General features: G+C 43.8%; 1 protein-coding gene across 1 annotated transcript in view; it reads left to right on the top strand.

Annotated features, from left to right (window-relative positions):
• Positions 1-24,193, top strand: part of HIF1AN (hypoxia inducible factor 1 subunit alpha inhibitor) — a 70,991-nt gene extending 46,798 nt beyond the window's left edge. The window contains exons 9-11 of the transcript XR_013967939.1: positions 20,985-21,089; positions 22,666-22,765; positions 23,546-24,193. The gene's annotated coding sequence lies outside the window, so the exon portion shown is untranslated. The remainder of the gene's footprint in view (positions 1-20,984; positions 21,090-22,665; positions 22,766-23,545) is intronic.
• The last annotated feature ends 419 nt before the right edge of the window (positions 24,194-24,612 follow it).

Raw genomic sequence — 24,612 nt, 5'->3', positions numbered from 1 at the left:
TGAGTACACTGTAAGATAAAACAGTACAAATTACCCAGTCTGAACAACAAAGAGGAAAAAGATACTGAAAATAGACTGCAGGACTATAACACAAGATCTAACATTTTTATCATGGGAGTCCCAGAGGGAGACTATAGAATAGGGCTGAACAGTATTCAAAAACAGCAGAATTTGGCAAAATATGTAGACCTACAGATTCAAGCAGTTGAGTGAATTCCAAATAGGATAAACCTAAAGAAGTCCACACCATGATACATCATAGTCAAAATTCTAAACACTGAAGACAAAACTCTTGAAAGTAATGAAAAATGACACCTTACATAGAGGGAATACCAATTCAAATGCAGTGGATTTTTCATCAAAAACCATAAAGACAAGAAAGAAGTGACACAACTTTTTTGAGAAAAAAGAAAACTGTCAACCCAGAATATCTAGTGAAAATATCCTTTAGAAATGAAAGGAAGATCAAGACATTGTCAGATAAAGGAAAACTAAGAGAATGTGTCACTAACAGACCTACTCGAAAAGAATGGCTGAAGAAAGTTCTCCAAACACAAAGAAATTGATAAAAGAAGATACCTTGAAACACCAAAAAGGAAGAAAAAACATGGTAAGCAACAGTAGATTTTCCTTCCCTTCTTGAGTTTTCTAAAATATGTTTGGCTGTTGAAAAAAAATTACAACACTGATGCGTACAAAGGAAATATTTTAGATACTATAAATGGGGGAAGGTAAAGGGATGTAAAATGAGGTAAAATGTCTACACTTCACCTGAACTAGTAAAATGATGACACTAGTAGACAGTGGTAAGTTTTGCATATATAATGTAATACCTAAAGAAACCATTTTAAAAAAGAGATGCACTCAAAAATACCATAGAGAAATAAAAGAATTCTAAAAAATGTTTTAGTAGTCCACAAAAAGGGGAAAAAAATGGAAATGAAGTAAGGAACAAAGAGAAAACATAAAAGGTCAGACTTAGGCTCTAATAGATCAATAATTACATTTAATGTAAATGCCATAAATATACAAATTAAAAGACAGATTGGCAGAATAAGTAAAAATCATGACCTAACTACGTGTGTGTGTGTGTGTGTGTGTGTGTGTGTGTAGAGAGAGAGAGAGAGAGAGATGGAGAGAGAAGGAAAGCAAAAGGATGAAAAAAGATATATCATGAAAACATTATCAAAACAAAGCAGAAGTCCATATGTATATCAGTCCTTATATGATATTAGTATGAGATAAAGTAGACTTCAGAGTAAATAAAATTACCAGAGACAGAGAGGGATATGATATAATGGCTAAAACGTCAACTCATCAAGAAGATATACAATTCTAATTGTGTATGATTAAGCAACAGAACTGCAGAATATGTGAAAAAAAAACTGATAGAACTAAAAGGAGAAACAGACAAATACACAATTATAGTTGAAAACTTCAAAAACCCCCCTCTCAATAACTGACAGGAAAACTAGACAGAACTCAAACCACCATCAACCAACAGAATCTGATTGACATTTTCAGAACTCTCCAACAACAGTAGAATGCATATTATTTTCAAGTTTATATGGGACATAAACCAACCTAGACCATATCCTGGACCATAAAACAAACCTCAACAAATTTAAAAGAATTAAAATCATATGTGGTATGTTCATTCACCACAAATTTTTTTTAAAGAATTTATAACATAAAGATAACAAACTCTTTGGGCATGTGGAACAAAACAAGACCCTTGCAAATAATCCATGAGTAAAAGTGGAAATCTCAAGGGAAATTTTTAAAAATTTGTTGAACTCAATGAAAATGAAAATACAACATATCAAAATTTGTGGGCCACAATTAAAGCAGTGTTGATAGGAAATATATATATACTAAAGTCAGGGCACCTAGGTCAGCTAAGTGCCCAACTCTTGATTTCAGCTCAGATCATGATCTCATCATCATGAGATTGAGCCCCGTGTCAGGCTCTGCACTTAAGTGTGGAGTCTGCTTGAGATTCTCTCTTCCTCTCCCTCTCCCCCTCCCCCAATAAATAAATAAATCTTTTTTAAAAAGGAAAAAAAGAAAAGAGGAAGAGTCTTGAGCTCCTGGCTGGCTCAGTTGGTAGAGCATGTGTCTCTTGATATCAAGGTTGTGAGTTCAAGCCCCATATTGGGTGTGGAGACTACTTAATTTAAAGAATAAAAAATACAATTGATAAGGCTTGAGCAAGAATGACAAAAAAAAAGAAGACAGTTTACCACCTTCAGGAGTGAAACAGGAAATATCGCTACAGACCCTGCAAACATCAACTGGATAAGGGAATAGTATGAACAACTCTACACACGCTGAAAAACACAAACTATCACAACTCACCCAATGTGAAATAGATCATTTTAATAATTTTCTATTTAAAAAGTTGAATTAATCATTTTTAAATTCTTATAAGGAAAATCTCCAGACCCAGACAGTTTTACTGGAGAATGCTAATTCTACCAAATATTTAAAGAGAGAAGAACAGAAAAGGTACACAATCTCTTCCAGAAAATAGAAGAGGAGGTAACACTTTGTAATTAATTTTATGAAGTTAATTTTATCTGAATATCACCAGACAAAGACAGTACCAAAAAGAGAGAGAAAATTACACACCAATATTCCTCATGAATCTAGGTGCACAAGTCCATAACAAAATACTAGCAAACCAGGGCTTAGTTGGTTAAGTGTCCAACTCTTGATTTTGGCTCAGGTCATGATCTCAGGGTCATGAGATCCAGCCCTGTGTGAGGCTCCACACTGGGCATGGAGCCTGCTTAAGATTTTCTCTCTCCCTTCTCCTTTTAGCCCTCCCCCGCACTCTCTTTCCCTCTCTAAAACAAAAACAAAAACAAAAACAAAACAAAACAAAACAAAAAAACTAGCAGACCAGAAATCCTGCAATATGTGAAAAGAATTATACACCATGACCAAATGGAGTTTATTCCAGTCATGAAAAGCTTGTTCAATATTTAAAAATCAATTCCTTCTACCCTATGCACAAACTAAAGAACAGTTGCGTGAATGTCTTAGTTAATGCAGAAAAAGCATTTGACAGGATTCAACACCCAATTCATGATAAAAACTGAAAAACAGAAGGAGGGAGGGAGGGAAACAATAACAATAAAAACTCTGAAAAATAGGAATATAAGAGAACTTCCTCAATTTGATAAAGAGCATGCATAAAAATCCTAAAGGTAACATTATGCTTAGTGGTGAAAGACTGAATGTTTTCCCCCAAGACCAGGAGAAAGATGAGGACGTTCCCTCTCACCACTCCAGTTTGACGTGGAGTTTGAGGTTCTAGACAGGGCAATAAGATAAGAAAAGGAAACAAAAGCTATACATATCAGAAAGGAAGACATTACTGTCTACTTAGGAAATCCCAAGGAATCTTAAAAAAAAATAAAACTTTCAGAACTAATACATGAAATTAGCAAAGTTGAAGGATATAAATAAATATACAAAAATCAGTTGTATTTATTTATATATATTAGCAATGCATATATGGCCACTGAAATTAAAAGTAAAACATCATTTATAATTGCTCAAAAATAAAATGAAATACTCAGGTATCAATCTAACAAATTATGGGCAGGAATGGTATGCTGAGAACTATAAAATGCTGATGAAAGAAATGGAGAGACAAATCATATTCACAAATTGGAAGACAATGTAGTAAAGACGTCAGTTCTCCTCAAATTGATATACAGGTTTAATACAGTTCTTAGGAAGATACCAGCAAGATAAGAATAAAGTGGGAGGAATGCATCTATGCAGTTTCAAGTCTTGTTATATATATATATATATAGCCACAATAACCCAAATTATATGGTATTGATAGAGGTATAGACACATAGATCAATTGAACAGAGGGTTGCCTGGGTGGCTCAGTCGGTTAAGTGTCTGACTCTTGGTTTCAGCTCTGGTCATGATCTCATGTGCTGTGAGATCAAGCCCCACACTGGGGAGTCGGCTTCCCTCTCAGAGGGAAGATTCTCTCCCTCTGCCCCTCCAGCCACTCATGCACATGCACACTCACTCTCTCTCTCTTTCAAATAAAAAAGTCTTTAAAACAAATGGAACAGAATGGAGAATCCAGAAGTAGACCACACAAATATGCCCAACTGAGTTTTGACACTGGCAATTCAATGGAGGAAAGATAGTCTTTTCAACAAATGGTGCTAGACCAAGTGAGTGTCCATTCGTTAAAGATTAATTCAAAATGAATTACAGATTCAAATGTAAAATATAAAATTACAAAACATATAGAAAATGAGGAAATAGGGACGCCTGGGTGGCTCAGTTGGTTGAGCCACTGCCTTCGGCTCGGGTCATGATCCCAGGGTGCTGGGATCGAGTCCCGCATCGGGCTCCTTGCTCAGTGCAGAGGCTGCTTCTCCTCCACCTCTGCCTGCCACTCTGCCTGCTTGTGCGCGCTCTCTCTCTCTCTGATGAATAAATAAATAAATAAAATCTTAAAAAAAAAAAAAAGAAAATGAGGAAGTAAGTTCTGGTACATTCACACTATAGAATACTACTCAGCAATAAAAAGGAATGAGCTACTGATAGACACCACAACCTGAAAGACTCCCCAGAGAATTCTGTTGAGCTTTAAAAAACCAGTGCCCAAAGATTATATACTGTATGATTCCATTTGTATAATATTCTTGAAATAATGAAATTATTTAATTGGGGAAAAGATTGGTGGTTGCCAGGGGTTAGGGAAGGAGTAAGGGCTGAAGGGAAGTAGGTGTGGCTATGAAAGGGCAACATGAGAGAGCCTTGTGGTAATTAGAGACATCCTGTACCTTCCCTGTATCACTGTCAATATCCTGGTTGTGATACTGTGCTATAGTTTTGTAAGATACTATCATTGGCCAAAACTGGGTAAAGAGTATTCTATTATTTCTTACAACTGCATCTGAATTATCTCATAAAGGTTAATTTTTAAGAATGATCAAAAAATCATTTAAAAATGATCAATTGTGGGGCACCTGGGTGGCTCAGTGGGTTAAGCCTCTGCCTTCGACTCAGGTCATGATCTCAGGGTCCTGGGATTGAGCCCACATCGGGCTCTCTGCTCAGCATGGAGCCTGCTTCCCTCTCTTTCTCTCTGCCTGCCTCTCTTCCTACTTGTGATCGCTGTCTGTCAAATAAATAAAATCTCTTTAAAAATATTTTTAATGATCAAATGAAAGTTGCTTTGCATAAGCTCTTCATAGACCTCATCCTGGGAGAGGGAGCATAGCTGAAAATATATGTAGAATCACAGAAGGCCTAAATAAATGCATGTATGGTATGTCTGGGTGGCTCAGTTGGTTGGGCATCTGCCTTCGGCTCAGGTTGTCATCCCAGGATCCTGGGATTGAGTCCTGTATCGGGCTCCCTGATCATCTGGGAGCCTGCTTCTCCCTCTGCCTGTGCTCCCCCTGCTTGTGCTCTCACTTGTGCTCTCTCTCTCTCTCTCTCTGTGACAAATAAGTGAAATCTTAATACATAGATATCTAGATACATAGATGGATACATAGATAGATAGATAGATAGATAGATAAATGTAGGATGAGACCTTAATACATTCTATGATCTATGGGGCTCTTATTGTCAGGGCAGACATGTCCCCTCTAAAATTCTTTGGGATTTTGTCAATACTGGGACCTAAAAATAAGGGAACCATTGGGCAAAGCTGGAGGGCGAGTCCCAGGTTTATATTGCAAGAAAATTTTAGAGAGTCAAGGGACAGATGTGAGGGAGGACAGAACAAGCTCAGGAACCACCTCCTGCAGGAATCCTCTGCACTGTTGCCCAAATTAGGAATCCTCTTCCCTCTGTTCTATTACCCTTCATTATAATCTACTATGGTCAACAACTTACTTTTCTGTCTCCCTCCTATACCATACATTTCTTGAGGTCTTGGATCATGTCACAGCTTGCCTGTCCATACCTTAAATGTTTTATTTTTAGGTTAAAACAAATAAAAGACTATATACTCTCATTTTTTTTAGACATAGGGCCAAGAACTTTCTCTGTGTATGGGTGTACTGATTGGCATTTCACCAACATTTTTCTTGCATGAGCTATACCCAGAATGCTTTGATTGGCATTTTCAGTTTTGATTTCTTTAACATGGATTAGAAACTGAAAAGTATTTGGGAAACTATCTGAGTGGAGAATCCTAGATTTTTTAAAATGATTTTCCCCCTCCTTTTTCAGTTATCTCACTAATACATAATTGCATTAAATTTTTAAGCAACTTGCTGTTACAGAATCTTTCCAAACAGCAACATTAGTTTAGTACTCATATTTTATTGGTTTATGTAACATTTAGTTAAATTATATAATAAGAATAATATGCACAGCTGGCATAAACAGGCTGAGTTAAAAACAAATGACTCTTGGTAAGCAGGCAATTCAACCAAATGGGGGAGCGCAAGTGCACGGCATCCTAGCCATGAAGGTTTGATGAGCCATGAGTGTAAGTCAGTATGTTTTACAAAAGAATTGATGGTGTCACTTAAGCCAGTGAGCCAGGTAAGTACAGGTTGTTTAAAGTTCTATTTTAATAGTATCAGTAATAATAACTTACTGAGTGCCTAATAAGTGCCAGGCATCATGCTAAATGCTTCTATACATATCTCAATTAATCATTACCTGAAGAAAGTATTATCATCCCCATTTTATAGATAAGGAAACAGAAGCTCAACTCTCCCAAGTTCTCCCAGCTGTTGGGTGGTAGAGCTGAGTTTCTGTTCAACTCCATAGTCCGTGCTTTTTTGCACCACACTACATTATTATTTGTCTTGTGGATGAATGAAGGACTGCAGGCAAGTATGCAGAGGACAGGAAGAGGCTGGGAGTGGGGAGACCTTTTCCCACAGTTGGGAAAGTGTCCCTTGAAGAGCAACTGGCTCATTCTTGGCAGTTTCCTGAGGTGAGAGGGATTCCTAAGGAGAGGGTTGGATGTTCTTAGAGAGGTTGGAAGTGGGGAGGAGGCCCACCGAGAGTGATGGAAGAAGCCTAGACCCGATCCTGGGACAGGTTGGTCCCATCTCCTGTATCTATTCCAGACTTCTGACCACCAACAGCAGCGGCCTCCATTTAGTTCTGTCCTGCCTTCTTTTCTTTCAGTTGAATCTGGCTGGAATCTTTAAACTGAATTACAGAATGGAAGGGAAACAACAAAGCTACACTCTCGGTGCCTGGACTCATGACCCCAAACATTCTAGCTGCTCAAGCACAGGGCAGCTTGGGTGCCAAGGCTCATGGGCCGATCACCTCCCCATTTCACTGTCTCATCTCAGCCCTGGGTTGATCAAGCATGATAAATTCAGGCTGGCAAAAAAAAAAAAAAAAATTCAGGCTGGCACCATAGCTGGACCTGGGTGGGGGGTTCAGGTCTTCCCCAGACCTCCTTCTTAGCGGCCCTCTCTGAGCATCTGTCCTCTAACCAGCTGCACACATCTGTACCTCAGAGCTGCCTCAGCCTAGGGGTCCTGGTCTCCGGTGAGGAACAACAGTCAAGATCTGGCTCCTCCTATGTTGGATTTCAAGCCCTCCTCACCCTTATCCATCCCTACATCTCCTGCTTCCTCGGTGACTCTTACCCTTAGAAGAGGAGGCCCTGCTCCCACTCTCAGGCCCATTTTTCCCTGCCCTGTGAAATCCTGTTACCGAAGCACACAGACTGGCTGAGATTTAGGCTACTTTTCTTCCCCACTCAGGTTCCCAGCTGGTACTGGGGTCTAGTCTCTCCTTTGCCTTGTGCCTTGGAGAAGGCATTATACTCCCTAGCATTTCGCTGTCTCCTGCTGGATCCTTCCCATGGCCTGGAGCAGATTCCACACTTTCTGCAAATTGTTCTTTTTTTCAGAATGCCCTTCTGTCCTTTCTTACTTGGCTACTTTTTAGTTATCCTCTGGATCACAGCTTAGATGTCACCTCCTCTAAGAAGCTCCTTCAATCCCACATGTGTGTTGGGTGCCTTTTTGGCTCTTAAAGCACTATACTGAAATGGACTCTTTACTTGTATGTCTCCCACTGTGGGCTCTGAGCCCTGTATCTTGTTCACCAGTGTGTCCCAGCACCTAACATGTTTGTCATGTGGTAGGTGCTCAACGAATGTTGGTTTTTTAGCTTATTAATATTAAACCGAATATTAAACCCCTTCTGGTGTAAAACCTTAGCTACTACCCATCAACTTTCATCTGCTATATAAGGCTAGTTCTGTCTCCCTGGTCATGTGTGGAGGCAGAATGACTCTAGTGAACGAGTACACCCAGTCACCCACCTCCTTGGTGGACCCATCCAGGTTCCCAGAAACACTCTGACCTTCTATCTATAGATTTTCCAGTATCAAAAATACTATATATGGACAATGTATTATTAGTCAATGTCAACTGGGTTTGTAGCTGTAACAACCCCCCTCAGAGGATTAAGATAAGGAAGGTTTATTTCTCCTTCACACTGCATGTTTATCATGGTTGGGTTGGGGGCTCTGCTTTCCACTGACAGTTCTCAAGAACCCAAGCCTGGCTCTAAGAAGTCTCATGGTTAGGGGCACCTGGGTGGCTCAGTTGCTTAAGCATCTGACTCTCGATCTCACCTCAGGTCTTGATCTCAGGGTTGTGAGTTCAAGGGCCATATCATGCAGCCCAGCATGGAGCCTACTTAAAAAAATAAATAAATAAAAGTCTTGAGGTTAAAAAAAAAGTTTAAATCCTGTTTACATGTGTTTAATCTTCCGTTTCTCAAATTATTTGACCTTAAAACTCTTTCTCTCATATAACACCGATTTCTAGTCTACGGGCCTCATGCTCAGAAATGCCAGTCTAAAGATGTTGAAGCCTAACAGATTTCTGTGGCACTTCTGATAGGTGATAAAATATGAGTAAAGCAGCCTCTGTTCAGATTTATTGATGTTGAAAATGTGTTCAAATATCTGTGGAGTCCTTACTTTGTGCCAAGTGGAGCACTCTGCCAGGTGCTGGGCATATAGGACTTGCAAAATGTATATGATCCTTGCTCTCATCAAGCTGCCCTTCCAATGGGGAAGACACATACTAAACCACTAACAGCCACCGTCACTCTGCACACAAAGTAAATATGTTCCAAAGTGCTATGGAAGAAAGGTACAGGGTATGCTATGAGAGTGTGTAATAGTGACCTTACCTAGTCACTTAAGGCTGCCTCAAGGAAATTAATCTTCTATTTAGTCAGGTAACTTGAGGGTGGAGAGTAGAGGTTGTGGGTAGAGGTGGGAAATGTATCAGGCAGAGAAAAACAGCATGTTTAAAGGCCCTGAGATAGGAACACAGAGGTCAGTAAATTTGGAACATGTTGAGAAAGGGAGTTGAATAAAGGGCCATATCACGCAGGGCTTGCTGGCCAAGTGGGCATTTTGAGTTTTATTCCGAGAGCAGTGGGAGCCAATGGAAGTGCTCCCAATCCAACAGGAAAAAAGCAGACACACTCAGCTAATTATTTGTATGGCTTTTTGGAGTATTTCATTGGCATAACACATTATACTATACAAAATACTTTCACGTTATTATCTTATGCCTTCCTTTCCTCTGAAGGAAATAGTCCAAGTATTAGTATGGATGGGAGTGTGAGGCTCAGAGATGTAAGCAATGTGTCCAGTGACCAAGGCAGGGAGAAGACATCCACATCCTGGTCATTTTACTTCTTAGGCCAGACATGCAGAGGAAGGACTGGCTCTACATGAATCGGTCTTGGAATCTGTGTCCTTACTGGCAGGGAGGCCTTTCACTGAGGGCTATATAATGAGCATCATGGTTAAGTGCTCAGGCCAAATGTCTGCCAGACTGAAGTTCAAATTCCAGCTCAGCAGCCCCTTACTAGCTAGGTATCCTCTAGCAAGTTCATTAACCGCTGTGACCCTCACACTCTTTATTTGTAAATTGGGGGTAATCATACTGACCTCCAATTTATAGGATTGCTATAAAGATTAAATGAAACAATGAAAAGGATAAAAATGTCTGACACTTAGTAGGAGCTCAATAGATATCAGTTTGACTTTTTTAAAAGATATTTTAAAATTTATTTATTTGAGGGGCAGCTGGGTGGCTCAGTGGGTTAAAGCCTCTGCCTTTGGCTCAGGTCATGATCCTGAGGTCCTGGGATCGAGCCCTGCATCGGGCTCTCTGCTCAGCGGGAGCCTGCTTCCCCCTCTCTCTCTCTGCCTGCCTCTCTGCCTACTTGTGATCTCTGTTTGTCAAATAAATAAATAAAATCTTTTAAAAAATTTATTTCTTTGAGAGAGAGAGAGTTGAGAGAGAGAGAGAGAGCATGCGAGGAGAGAGGTCAGCGGGAGAAGCAGACTCCCTGCTGAGCAGGGAGCCCAATGTGGGACTCCATTCCAGGACTCCAGGATCACAACCTGAGCTGAAGGCAATTGCCTAACCAACTGAGCCACCCAGGTGCCCCAATATCAGTTTGACTTTTTAGAGAACTAACTGACTCTTTATTTTGGAACCTTGGGATATACTGAATGTGGAACTTAAATGACGCTAAAGTCCCTTCATACTGGGGTTCATTGTATATGAAATGGGTTGAATCCCTGTGTGATATGCAGACATTCAAGATAGTACAGAAGAGGAAGAAGTTCTGGGGCTCTTCTCAAGAACAATGTTGATGCTCAAAGTGACATCTTTGCAGCTGGCGCATCTACCTTCTATACTGTGTAGGAGAATTCTGCAGATGATAATTTCCCTGGGAGCTAAGTGCAGGGGAGTAATTGCCCGGGTGTTCTCCCAGGTGGATATTTAGTGATGGCCTTGAGAACCACATTCAAGGAGCTGTCTAGGGGCCAAGACCCTGGAGAAACAGGTCTTAACAGTCTCAGAGTCCTGCTAAACATCAGCTGAAAGGCCTTTCCAGAGAGTTGGCAGGTGTATTAGGGTGAAGTACAAAGGCCTGGGGCACAGGGAATATCTGTGAGTTACTGAGTATCCTTGACCATTTGTGGGGCTTCTCATTTAGGACAGCATAGACCTTTATGGAAGCTGCCCTCCTTCCTGGGGTATGATGAACTCTAAGAATTTTATAAGGAAAAAGATAGGCCTTGAGTTTTCCTAGCTTTATAATTAATCTTTGCTCTTGAAGATGGGCCTGCCAGAAATGCGTGGAAGTTTGAATAGGGTCTCAGAGAAAAGTCTAATCAGTGACTCTCAAACATTTTTACCCTAACTCACAGCCTGAAATACATTTTGCATGGTGACCCAGCATTCTCTCTCTCTCATACACACACATACACACACACATACACAGCTCTGAAACAAAATTTCAGTAAGCAGTACCTATACTTACATATGTGATGCACCTTGGTCTTTTATTTTCTATTTTATTCTATTTCATTAAATTGATTTCATGACCCTGCTAATGACCCTGCACTTTGAGAAACATTGGTCTTATAGATGATGACTTGTCCTTGAAGGTGATTGAGGAAGATGTTATCCATGAATAATGAAATTCAGATGAGCCAAAGGCTGAACAGACTGCCTGTATACTTTAAATGCTCATAGCAGATCCAGAATCTGGCTTTCTGTCCCTTCTGAACATTGAGATTAGCGATGGTAAAAATAACAAGAGAAATAACAGCACTTACTAAGGACCTACTCAGTACAGAAAACTGGGCTAGGTACTTGAGTGGGATAAAAATATAAATGGTAAATACTCTCTCTACTTAAATGTGTTCATAACCTGGTGGAAAAGATGAACTGGACCATAAACACAAGAATATGAGGAGATTTCAGACCAACATATCAGACTGAGTTCATATAGGAAGATGTTTGTCACTAGAAATTTAAACTTTAGGGGTGCCTAAGTATAAATATATAAGATATATAAAAATATAAGAAATATAGGGGTGCCTGGGTGGCTCAGTGGGTTAAAGCCTCTGCCTTCGGCTCGGGTCATGATCCCGGGGTCCTGGGATGGAGCCCCACGTCGGGCTCTCTGCTCAGCGGGAGCCTGCTTCCCCCTCTCTCTCTCTGCCTGCCTAATTGTGATCTCTCTCTGTCAAATTAAAAAAATAAATAAATATATATATAAGAAATATAAACTTTAGGGTGGCTCAGTTGGTTAGGCGTCTGCCTTCAGCTCAGGTCATGATCCCAGGGTCCTGGGATTGAGCCCTGAATCAGGCTCTCTGCTCAGCAGGGAGCTTGCTTCTTCCTCTCTCTTTGCCTGCCACTCCCTCTGCTTGTGCTCTCTCTCTCCCTGCCAAATAAATAAATAAAATCTTTAAAAAAAAAGAAATATAAACTTATTAATTGCTTTTGATAAATTTAAAAACATATAAAATATAACAACTGAAAAGTATATAACCACACTTTAAAACAGTAAATGGAAGTTTCTAAGTGCCAGGAATGAAAAGAAAACTCAGAAGCAAAGTGGCCATGGGGAACTCACAGAGGCCTTGGGTCCAGTACTATGGCAGAAAAGCGAAAGTTTAACAGTGATGAGGATAGTAGAATGAGTTTCAGGGCACCTGGGTGGTTCAGCCATTAAGCATCTGCCTCTGGCTCAGGTCATAATCTCAGGGTCCTGGGATTGAGCCCTGCATCGGGCTCCCTGCTCAGTGAGAAGCATGCTTCTCCCTCTCACACTCCCTCTTCTTGTGTTCCCTCTTTTGCTGTGTCCATCTCTGTCAAATAAATAAATAAAATCTTAAAAAAAAAAAAAAAAGGTGGGGGCACCTGGGTGGCTCAGTGGGTTAAGGCCTCTGCCTTCGGCTCAGGTCATGGTCCCAGGGTCCTGGGATCGAGCCCCACATCGGGCTCTCTGCTCAGCAGGGAGCCTGCTTCCTCCTCTCTCTCTGCCTGCCTCTCTGCCTACTTGTGATCTCTGTCTGTCAAATAAATAAATAAAATCTTAAAAAAAAAAAAAAAGGCGATCCCCAGGCCACTGCATTTTGGGAGACCGGAGCTGAGCTTCCTTCATAAACTTAGGAGCCATGAAGTATTACTTATCCATGAAACAGGAACCAGAAAACTCCACTCAGGATGAGGACTCATTAGAGAAGCTTGTCATCTTTCTGTGGCTGAGAGTGGAATAAAAATTATTCTGTGAGAAATTAGAAACCCAAGCCTGTGCTGAACATAGATGTGCAGTGTAAATTTGCACTACTTGCAAGGTGTAGGAAACTCAAGAAAATAACAAATAAAATGGTCCAAAAATAGTGACACCCATAGAGTCCCAGCAGAGGCAAAACTACCTGACACGATGACTCCTCTAGGGCCAAGGGCATGTAAGCGTCTTACAGAAACCAAGTTCTGCTGGAAGTGAGTTTGCAATAAAGAACTTTGAACCACAAGAAGAAATGAATCACTACAGGGTTGCCTGGGTGGCTCAGTCAGTTAAGTATCTGCCTTCAGCTCAGGTCATGATCCCAGGGTCCTGGAATTGAGCCCTGCACCAGACTTCCTACCCAGCAGAGAGCCTGCTTCTCCCTCTCCCTCTGCTGCTCCCCCTACTTGTGCTCTCTAGTTCTCTCTGTCAAATAAAAACATAAAAAAAAAAAAAAAAAAAGAACCACTACCAAAAAGAGAACCAGCAAATACAATACACTGGCAAATTCAAATAACTATATAGGTAACAAAATAATATAGAAAATACTTTTAAATAAATATATTTAAAATATTCCCCCTAAAAAGGAAAGAATAAAATCCAAAAGACAAGAATAAGGCATAATGGAAAAGAAAAGTAAAATTTAAAAAGAATGAAATAAAGTTTGTGGAAATAAAATATTGAAATAAAAACAACTCAATGGAGTGGTTGAACAGTTGATAACACTGCTGAAGAGAGAATTAGTGAATTGGAAGGCAAACTGGAAAGTACCCTCACAAAGTTAAAGTAATGGAAAATATGAAGGAGAAGTTAAGAAACATGAGAAATAAAATGAGAAGGCCCAATGGAGATACTAGACATTCCAGAAGAAGAGAACAGAGAGAAAAAGAAGAACAGCAATATATAAAGATTCAATGGTGGCAAATTGACCAGTATTGAATGCAAAAAAAAAAAAAAAAAAAAAAAAACCAATAAGAAGGAACACGACTGGATTTCCAGCAAAATAAATGAAAATTTACACCTAAAAACATTAGTGATTCTGCAGAACATCAAAGATAAAAAATCTTAAAAGCTACCAGCATAATGACGATCAGACAGGCAGCAGGCTTCTCATTAGGAGTGATAGGAACCAGAAGAGAAATAATTACGGCCTCAGAATGCTAAAGGAAATAACTGTCAATTTAGAAAACTATACCCCAGGTAATTATCATTCAACACAGAGAGGGTGAAATAAAGACAATTTCAGATAAAAATGAAAGAGGTTACTATCCTTGCTAGAAGAATTTCTAAAAGACTTCAGTGAGAAAGAAATTGAACCCAAAAGGAAGAATTAGGCTAACAGAAACCATTGCAAGCAAAGAAATTGGTAAATATGTAGGTAAATCTTAACAACAGTAATTCATAATAATAACTTTTTGAAAGAGTATAAAAATATGGTGGAACTAAAATGCTAATCAATAAATTACATGAAAAATGGAAGAGATTGATTTAACATTCTAAGATCCTTTTGTTGTTTAACAAGAGAACAGAAATACATATTAACATTAGTCTTTAAGTAACATATGCATGTTTTAAAAATTAAGAATAACTCTATTTGTCCGGAAATAGAATGCTTAACTTCCAAACCAGTAAAAAAGAAAATTAAAAAAAAAAACAACAGAATAAAGAAAACTCATCAACATTATAGAAGGTATAGAAGAGGGAATGCAAAAAAAAAAAAAAAATCAAAACAGAAAACACAGAGATGGTAGAAGTCCAAATGCATTAATCATAATAAAGGTAGACATATCAAGTTTTCCCATTAAAAGAGACTTTCAGTTTGGGTTTTTAAAAAATTCCAGGCATAGGCTGTTCACAAAAGACTTGCCTAAAATATAAGGTCACAGAAAAAGATTGAAAATGAAGATATAAAACAAGATATGCTAGGCAAATATTAACCAGAAGGAATGTGGGCTAGCAACATTGATATCAAACAAGAGTGTAAGAGCAAAAGCACTAATAAGGATAAAGCGGGATATTACTTATTGATAAAAGGAAAAATCCAACAAGGAGATTTGCTTATCAGCTGGCTGGGGTGGTCCTGCCTGATCCTGTCCAGGCGGGTCCAGCCAAGAGAGGCTCCTCAGTTGTGAGGAGTGGAGGGGCAGCTCCCTGGTCTGGCTGCATTGCTTTGTCTTGCACCTGCCTGGGCTGGGGACGGTAGAACAACACAGGGCACTGCTAGGAAAAGATGTTTTTCTCAGGTACAGCTTATAATTATTGCATGATTTAGATACTTGTTTATCATAAACTTTTAGTATTTGGATTTTGTAAGTTTCGGGGGTGAGAAGAAACTGTTAACCAGAATTCCCCAAAACCAGGCAGGGGTAACAACACCAGTTTGGAAAAGAGCTAAGTCCTCCACAAGATTCAAAAATACCAAATACCACTGATACGCCCTTGGGATTTCTCTCCAACTCATTCTGTAACTGGGAGGGACCCAAGGGGATCTAGGATTTGAGGCCAAAGTGGAGGGTTTGGTATATATCCTTTAGTGGATCAGATGACAGGAAGCCTGGGGTGAGGGAGGGGCAGTTATAAAGAGCATGATTGAGACAATTGAAGGGTTTTGCATATGAACTCATAAATGAGGCAAAATTTAAAAGTACCTGAAAGTGATTGTCACACTGTTCAGTACAGACGAATATCCCTGGTCTTGAAGATAACTGCAGAAGTCTTTCGGGATGAAGTGTCATTCAGGTCAGCCACTAACACACAAGGGTTTCAGAAAGAGAAAGGGAGAGATGGTTTAACCCAGTGTGGAAACAGTTACCAATTGCTCTTCTGGGTCAGAGTATATGAGCATTCATTGCAACAGTGAACTTGGCTGGACAGTTTAAAGTACCTCAAAATAAAAAGCTGGAAGAAAAGAAACAGTTTCAAAACAAATACAGAGGCACCTAAGGAAATAATGAATCTAGTCAATGATAGTAAACGGCTGTTAAAACCATTAAGTGAAAAGCTGATGGAGGGAAAAAAGCTGAAGGAGAACTTCATAATGGACAGATCCAGCCGACAGCAACCGAGCCTGCTGATTAATCTTAATATTATAAAAAGAAAAGCGATGAGAAATTATGTGGTCCTGATGTGATGCAATAGGAATTTCATGTCACCCCTGAAATAGTCTTGCCAAAAAATCAAATCTGAAACCAAGTGATTCTGGAATCTACCAATTTCAAAGGACAGAGAAACATGTTAAATGATACCACAAGGGTGCCCTCAGCAAAATCCTGGAATGAGGAGGGCAGTTCCGTAGGACATAAGGCCCACAATTTCTTCAATAAATTGCAAGAAAGGGGAAGAAAGTGTAGCCTCTGGAATAAAAGAAGACTAAAAGCCACATTGACCACATGCAGTGTGTGGGCCTGGATTAGAAACCAATTCAGGGAAATTTGAATAAGGAATTATTCCTTATTCAATTATTCCTTACTCTGATGAGAGGAAGGAATTATAGTTCATTTTTTTATTTAAGTGAGACGATGCTATTGGGGTAATGTTAAAAGAGTCCTTAGCTTTTAGAAATGCATATTAAAATATTTGCGGGTGAGCTGATTTGATGTCTGTGTCCCAACAGTCCTGGTGGACGGAAGAAATAGGATTGGCTCTATGTTGATAGTTGTTGAAACCAGCTAATAGGTATATGGATTTAAAAATATGTGTATTTGAAACTCTTTCAGAATAAACTCTTGACACATAAGTAAACCCAAGCCATTCCAATATTTTCCCAATACATTGTCCCAAAGAAGGCTCTTTAGTGTTAGAAAGACCGGCTTTTCCCTCACAAGTAAAACACAGATAAGGTCTGAGAGAGAATTCCAAGTGGAGGGTAAAACCCAGGCCCTTCGTGGGGGTCCACATCCTCTTTCAAGTGGAGTGCCACTCACTTGGGGGTAGGGACTCAGTCCTTTGTGTTTCAAATCAAACTGTTCCCTGTGGGGTGGAAGCAAAAAATTGCATCTGGGCCACTGCCTGGTCCAACCTGGGCTAAGGAATGGGGTTTGCAAAGGCTGGTGGGTTGGAATCAGGGTAGAGGGAGGAGGTGTAATTAGATGTGTCCTTTTTGTGAGGCCTGGATGCACTGGAGGTCCGAGATCAGAGATCAGGATGGGGCTGGCGGGACAGGTGTGTCACTAAGGTGGGCGGGCTCTGTGGAGACACAAGACACGCACAGATGCTTCAAGAGCTTGCCTTCCTGGCCCGACCTTCCTGGCCTTCATGCCTTTATCGTTGGTGCCAGTTCTCTGGGACACAGACAGAGGTCCCGCCCATCTCTCCCCACTGGCCCTTGCGCAGCCCCATCTGGAGGCCCATCTCCTTCCCACTCTGTTCCCCTCTTTTCTCTGTCCAGTTCTCTGACCCACTTACATTCTCTCCCTCCTCGAGCTCCCTCCTTGTCTCCATTCGCCATTCCCTGTCCTCCGCCCTACCAGACACCCCAGTTCAGGGTCCAGGAGAAGGACAGCTTTTATGTGGCTTGTAAAATTCTATTATATCTGTATTCAAAACCTAGCAGCTGAGAAACACTGGTAATAAGCGTGTTATTAAGCGTGTAAATACACTTCCACTCCAAGGCCTCCAAGGTGCAGGGGACGGTTTCCCAACCTGGGCATCTCCCCTGCTTGTAAGTCTCTCCCCACCTGGCCTCCATCCCAGACTTAGACCTTGCGCCCAGGCCCAGGCCTCCTCCAGTCTCCAACCTCCACCGTCCCACACAACCCAGACTCTTGGAGAAAGGGGGCGGGGGAGAGGGCCGAAGAAAAAAAACATTAGGAAAAAAACTCCCACCCAGAGAGCATTCTTTCTGCAGCACTCAGGAAAAAGGATGTCTCACAGGGGACGGGAAGGCGAAATTTTTTCACATCCAAATGGATTGCAATTTCCCTCCATTTAGCACCTGAAGGTAATTAGCTCGAAGAGACTGCCGAGTGCGAAACACGTTCACGGAACATTAACTCTCACACATTCTCCAGTTGCAGGGAATTAATAGGAAAGATTAAAGTTTAAAGAGAGCAAAATGCCATTACCTCGCCAGCCACCTCTCTCCGCGGCAGTATCCAGCCCCCGAAAACCTTCGGCCAGTGCTTAGGCCGGGGTTCGGGTCTCAGCCGCCAGCCTGCCTGGCTGGGGCATCTGGGTGTGTCCCATGAAGAGGGCTAGCATGTGCTGATGGGCATGCACATGTGCAAAAAAGGGCAGTTCTGACCCTTCATGAGGCCCGTGTAACCCCCTTCCCATCACCAAGAAGTCTGGAGTGGACAGGGCAGGTGTGTTCTCATAGGCGGACTCCTGGCATTGGTGTGTATGGTGGCCCCAGGTGGGGGCGATGCTAGGAAGGGTTAGTAGCGTGGGTGTGCCCTGTGATTTTGGTGCAGGGGGTGAGATCTGGCAGCTTGGCTGGCGAGAGAGAAATGGAGGGTGTCAGCCCCACCTTGGGTGTGTACAGGGGCCCTGGGTGTGGTGATGGAGAGTTGCTTCCACCCTTGTGGGGCAGGTGGGAGCCACAAACATAGGTGTGCACACACATGCGGGCTCCCCCTGCCCCACACAGACGGCCTCTGTCACTCTGCTTTTTTCAAAGTTTATGTAGGCTTCAAATTTGAAGCGTTTCTGTGTTGCTTTAGTATTTTAGGAAAAGATGAAAGACAGAGAGAGGGAGACAGAGAGAGAGTGGGGGAGAGAGAGAGAGAGAGTGAGGGAGAGAGAGGGGCAGAGGCAGGCAGGAGAGAGAGCGCGCGAGATGAAATTGAGACATGGAAGAATTTATTGCCCAGAAAATTCCATTCTGCTATCTGATTCAAAAAGTCCAGTCCCCCCAGCTTCGGAAAATCTATTTTCCACATTTTAATACCCTGCAGAACAGTCCTCATAACTCATCCGAGTGTGTTAAGCACAGTTTTATTAGATCTGAAACAAATTTTGGTGGGGAGATACTATAGGTCATTAACCATGGAGTAATTTTATCCTTGTTTCCCTAATGATGCCATAATGGCGAGCGAATTTCTTAACTAAAGACCAAAGAACATTTTGAAGGTCAGTTTCATCTGTGAGCTCCTTCAAGCGCTTCTCAGAGAAGATTGGAAAACTCGCCGATTTTTTGAAGAGTCATTAATAATGTGAAAGCTGAAAGCACCCTCCATTTGCGTTCCTGCTTTTTACCTTTTAATTTTATATCGTCCCCGCTCAGAGCCCCGCTCCCACTCCCTCACCCTCCTCTGGACCTCCCGCCTGCCTACCCACCCCACGCAGGGAACAAGGCTGCCTGGTACTACCAGGTACCAGGCTAGCTGTGAGGGGCACACAGGGGCGGCAGCAGGGGAGGCAAAAGAGCCAGAGAGACCAGGGCCCCGCCGAGATGGGGCGCCTCAGCTGTATTCCCAGCACAGGGGGTACTGTGTGAGGGGATTGTTATAGGCGTGGTACACACGTGTGTGTGTGCATGTGTGCAAATGTGCAGTACAGAGGACTGGAGTCTCTGGATTGGGTGCTGGCCATGCACACACACGTTGGGGATGGATGGGGACCTACTGGTCTTTCTAGGTGAGTGCCCCCTGTTGGAAGCAGGCAGGGAAAGGGAACTGAAAACCAGCCCTGGGTCTGGTGGCCTGGGCAGTGGGGCAGTGGGGGGACTTGTGGTGTCTCCCAAGAGAGATGGACACTACATGGAGGGCATGAAACAATTTACAGCGGGTTGTAAGCCCTGATTACATGTGTGTGCCGATGAGTGTGTATGTCCCGGGGGTGGGGAGGTCATCAAGGCAAGAGCCCCGAGGACCCACCCCACTGACAAATATTTAGACACTAGAGACAGTGGCCATTGTCTGCCCATCCCTCACTCCTTAGACCACACACCCCTTGCTCCCCAGGCCTGGAGCCCCTCATCTGCCCACTTTACTTGCCTCCTGATCTCCAATCCCTGGTTCCTCGGACCTCCCGCCCCCCACCAGTCCTATCCCTCCCCCTGAACCCTCATCCCCCTACCTCTTCACCCATCTGCTGGCAGTCAGTGCAGGGTGCCCAGCCAGGAGCTGGGGTGGGACAGCATTTCTCTGTGTGTGCAGGTTTGGGGAGGAGGGGGCGGTGTGGTGACACTCCATGCTCCCAGATGTGGTGGCAGCGATAATTCCAATTTTATGCCTTTGTTATGGCTTTAATCACTTTCTTTATGCGTTTTGTTCCAGCGATCAGGGAGAGACACCTGATAGGCAAAGAGGATACCAGGGGAACCATTTTTATTTGGAATGTGGTGAGAAGTCTAATTAGAATCTGAATTCTGCTGAGCCTTGAAATGGCCAGCACTTTATCCTGATCGCCTTAGATATTGTTTCGAGTCAATCATCTGTCATGGTGCAGCAGGAGAGCCTCTCCCTTCACACCGCACCCCTCCCGCCACAGGGCCAGCCAGGGCACAATGGGGGAGGGGGGAGGCTTCTGCCCTTGTAGGGGTGTGTGCCTCCTTCTTAGGGGGAGGCCTGTTTGGTGTGGCTAACCCTCCCCTGGTGAGGGCTGTCTTTGCTGGGTGCTGAGTTTGAGCTCTTGGGGGGCAGAAGGGGAAGAGGGGCTGCAGGAAGAGGGTGCTGAGGGGCTTGTATTAGAAATAGGAGATATTGGGGTGAGGCCAAGCTAGTCTGGGCTACCTCCTAAGTGTTCCCGGCGCACTGATCACCCCACCTCTTCTCTATCAATGGCCCACAGAGACTCTCATCTCTTTACTGTCCCCGGACATATTGTCTCTCTGCCACCTGCTCACTGTTCCTCAAACTCACCACTTTCATTGCCAACCACTCCCTGACCCGATGTTTCCTACATGTTCAGCTCCTTTTCTTTGACTTTCCTCACTCCAGTCCCGCCACTGAAATACCGCTCCGGTTTGTTCTGCCGTCTGTCAAGTCCCTGGAATGGATCCGCCTCCTCCAGAAAGCCTTCCCTGACTACCTGAACCCATACAGGTGAGCCCCTTGAGAGGTGGACAATTACAGGCTGGGCCCTCATTCTGTGATGGCCATGCTGACTGCAGACACTCCCCTGACCAGAGCCTTCATCCATTTATTTTTCTCCTGCCTTTAAATGGTTTCTGATTGTCCTTTCTTTCTGTAAACTGTTTTGATCCCTGCGTGTGTGTGTGTGTGTGCGTCCTAAATCTGCTCAAAGCCCTTTTGACCATTGCACAGTGTGAAGTAGAAATAAATATTACTCTTAATGACAGTTTCACCTCCCCAATCACATCTTGAGCTCCCCAAATCCGACCATTTCTTCCCTGTCTCCTGCCTTGTCTCACTAACTATGAGCACATAGGACCAGGCACAGAGTGGGGATCTGTGGCATCACCTCCAAAAGTCACAGATTCACTGAGACTTTATGCTTCCTGCTTTCCCTCACACCCCACCCCCCATACATACCTACTGTGTGGCAGATGTGGGCATTGTTGGGGGAGGAGTAGGAGCCAAAGGAAGTGTACCCTTTCTGGCAGGGACGAGTGGCATGTGCTCTATGAATAATGTCTCCTTGGGAGACATCCAGATGACTCCTTGGAGGTGCAGGGATCCACATATGGTCAGTTTGGGTCCTTTTCAGATGATTGGGGCACTCAGTGGCCCTCGAGCCAATTAGTGTGCCCCATAAAGCAGAATGTCCTCATCGATGTCAGTATCACTGAGCCTCCTGAATGGTCACTGCCCTCTCGAGATTATCTATGTAGCAGGGGTACCTTATATATGGTCCAAAGGGCAGTGTGACCAGATGCCACTATAGAAAAATACAGACTCAGAGGGTCCCCAGAACCCTTCTCAACCTGCTCACCTCCCCATCCCTATTTGGACCCATTCTCCAATGCAGTTCTGAGTCATTTTGTTCCAGGATGCTCGCTTTCCCTGCATGCACCCCAATTCCTCCTGGTCCCTGAGCTCTGGGCGAGAAGTGGGGATGGCACTACCCATAGTCTAGAAAATCATGGGGCTTCTGGCCAGGAGCCAGGGGTGGTTCTCTGGAGTGCACTGGCAGAACGCTAGTCTTTTCTCCCTCCCAGCAGCCCCTGTCCAGAAGCTGATGATATTGATACCACACTGATGGATGGAGAGTGAAGAGATACAGGGAGATGGAGAGGGCATCTGTAACTGGGAGTCCTCATTTATGGGGGAGGGCAGGACAGTGGCTGGAGGGACTTAGGAGCTAGCTTCCTAGTGGGAAATTGCAATCTGCCATTAACATTTAGGTACAAGTTACTATATCAGAAGGGATGTGTGTGTGTGTGTGTGTGTGTGAGAGAGAGAGAGAGAGAGATGAGCATCTGTAGGTGAGGGGCTCAGTCCCACGTAGGAAAGAAGCGGGACCCTGGCATACATGGTCTGCCCATATGCAAGGGTGGGAGTTTCAGGGTGGCTTATTCTCCAAGTGCTGAATCCCCATCTACACGGATGGTGGGGAGATGGAGCTCCCAGCCCAGGGAGCACATGTGCTGGGTGGGGGTGGCGGATGGGAGGACAGAGATGCCAAAGGTGCCAAAGGCCTCGTTTCTTCCCACCTCAGACACTCTCAAGGCACTGTCCTTTCTACATCCAGTGGCTGCAGTGGGGGGAGATGAAAAGGAGGAGAAACTGTTGGATAAAAAGAAATTCAAAAAAAAAAAGTAAGTGAAATATTCAAACTGGAAAGTGATATTATAGAAACTGCAGCCCACGGCTCAGTGCATTCAAATTTATTCAAACTCGGCGCCTGACAGTGATGGATGCAGCAGCTTTTCCCACAATATGGAGAAGGCGCGGGGGCATTTAGGACTGCGGGTCCCCTCCGGGAGGGTGGGGGCCCGCACCACCTCCCACGCCTTGCTCCTCCTCAATGGGAAATGAGGTTCTGGGTCCTATCCCCTCTACTTCCTAAACCCCACAGTTCTGGGGATGCTGGGGGACCTGGGCGTCAGCAGCCCAGGGGCTGGGCTGGAGCAGGGCCCAAGACAGAGGGAGCCGGCTGCGGACCAGGGTGATCTCCAGTGCCGAGGAAGAGGATGGTCAAACCTGTCCAGGGGATGACAAGACAAGGGTGCCACCTACCTCAGAAAGAGGAGCACGGCCGGGTGGTTCGTAGCCAAATCATCAGCATGAACCTAATAGCCCCTGGGTGTGCTGAGATCTGAGGGTCTCAGGAATCCCAAGTCAGAGAGCAGTTGTTCTCATCGGCTCCCGCTTTCCCCTGCATCAATTCCCACTTCTGTTTGCTCCATCTGGAAGAGGGACAAGAGGGCCTCCAGGGAAACCTCAAGTCTGGGGCCTTGGTTTGAGCAGTGGGCTGGTGAGGGAAACTCCCACCTCTCTTGGCTGCCTTGCCCACTGCACCCCCCCACCCACACCCACAGTGTCTCTAACTCTCCTTCTCTGTCTCTTTTGTCCCCTACGCTCTCCCCTAAACGTAGCCACAGCACAAAGCTCCGACTCCAGCTCTCCCCTGTTCTCTCCAGTCTCTCAGGAGTCCTCTACCACTTGGAAACTTTCAGCCGTCACCTCCCTGCAGGCAACGGAAGCACTGATCTCCAATTCCAAGCTTCTCTGGAGATCCAAGCCCACAACCCCAGCAGCGCAAGCCTGACACTTGGACAAGCAGACTCGAGTGTCTTTCCTGAAGCCGGCAACAACCTGTGAGTCCCTGCTTCGCTGACTGCCATGTCACCCACCCATTCAACCTCGCAGAGACCTTGGAGCCTCCAGCCCTTCCCCTGTGTTCATCTTTACCTTCAGTTAGTGTGCCAGTTCACAGACGTTTCCTGATTTCTTTGGCACCCATCTTTGCCTCACCATCACTGCTGTCCCCAGGAAGGCCCTTATCACAGCTCCCCCAGGCCTCTCCAATTCACCCAACAAGCCCCACGCCGCGCCAGTCACCAGGTGCGGCATCTGCCTCCTCCCTGCACAGCTCTCTTAAGTTCCACGTCTCTGGTTGTTCTACACACGGCTGCCAGATTCATTTTCCTAAAGTACAGCTCTAATCATGTCGCTCCCCTGCTCAAAAAACCTCAATGGCTCCCCACTGCCTACTAAATAAAATACAAACTCCTGACTCTGATATTCATGGCCCATTGTGATCTGGCCCCTTCCTACCCCTCTCGCCAAGACTTCGCAGTCCTCTCCTTCATGCCCATACTTACCAGCCAGATTGGCCTCTGGGTGCTTCCCCTGCACACTCCCCACCAAGCAACTCCCCACCTCCGTGCCCTGGTTCATGCTCTTCTTCTGTCTGCGATGCTGTCCTTCTGAAATGGCAGCACTGCCCAACACCCAGCTCATCTCTGCCCATCAATGCTTTAATCTTCTGTAAGACCCGATCCAAGTAAAGTCATCTTCTGAATGCTTCCTGTAAAATGCTTAGCAAGGTGCCTGCTAGATTCTGTTCTTCTTAATATTATTATCATTGTTATTTACCACCAACAGCAGTGATTTCTCTTCCCTGGGAAACTTCCAGTCCCCTCTACAGCTTTCCTGGCTC

Source organism: Martes martes (genome assembly GCF_963455335.1).
Source record: "Martes martes genome assembly, chromosome: 14".
Taxonomy (NCBI): domain Eukaryota; kingdom Metazoa; phylum Chordata; class Mammalia; order Carnivora; family Mustelidae; genus Martes; species Martes martes.
The sequence above is the reverse complement of the archived record's forward strand: the minus strand, read 5'-3'. Positions and strand labels throughout refer to the sequence as shown.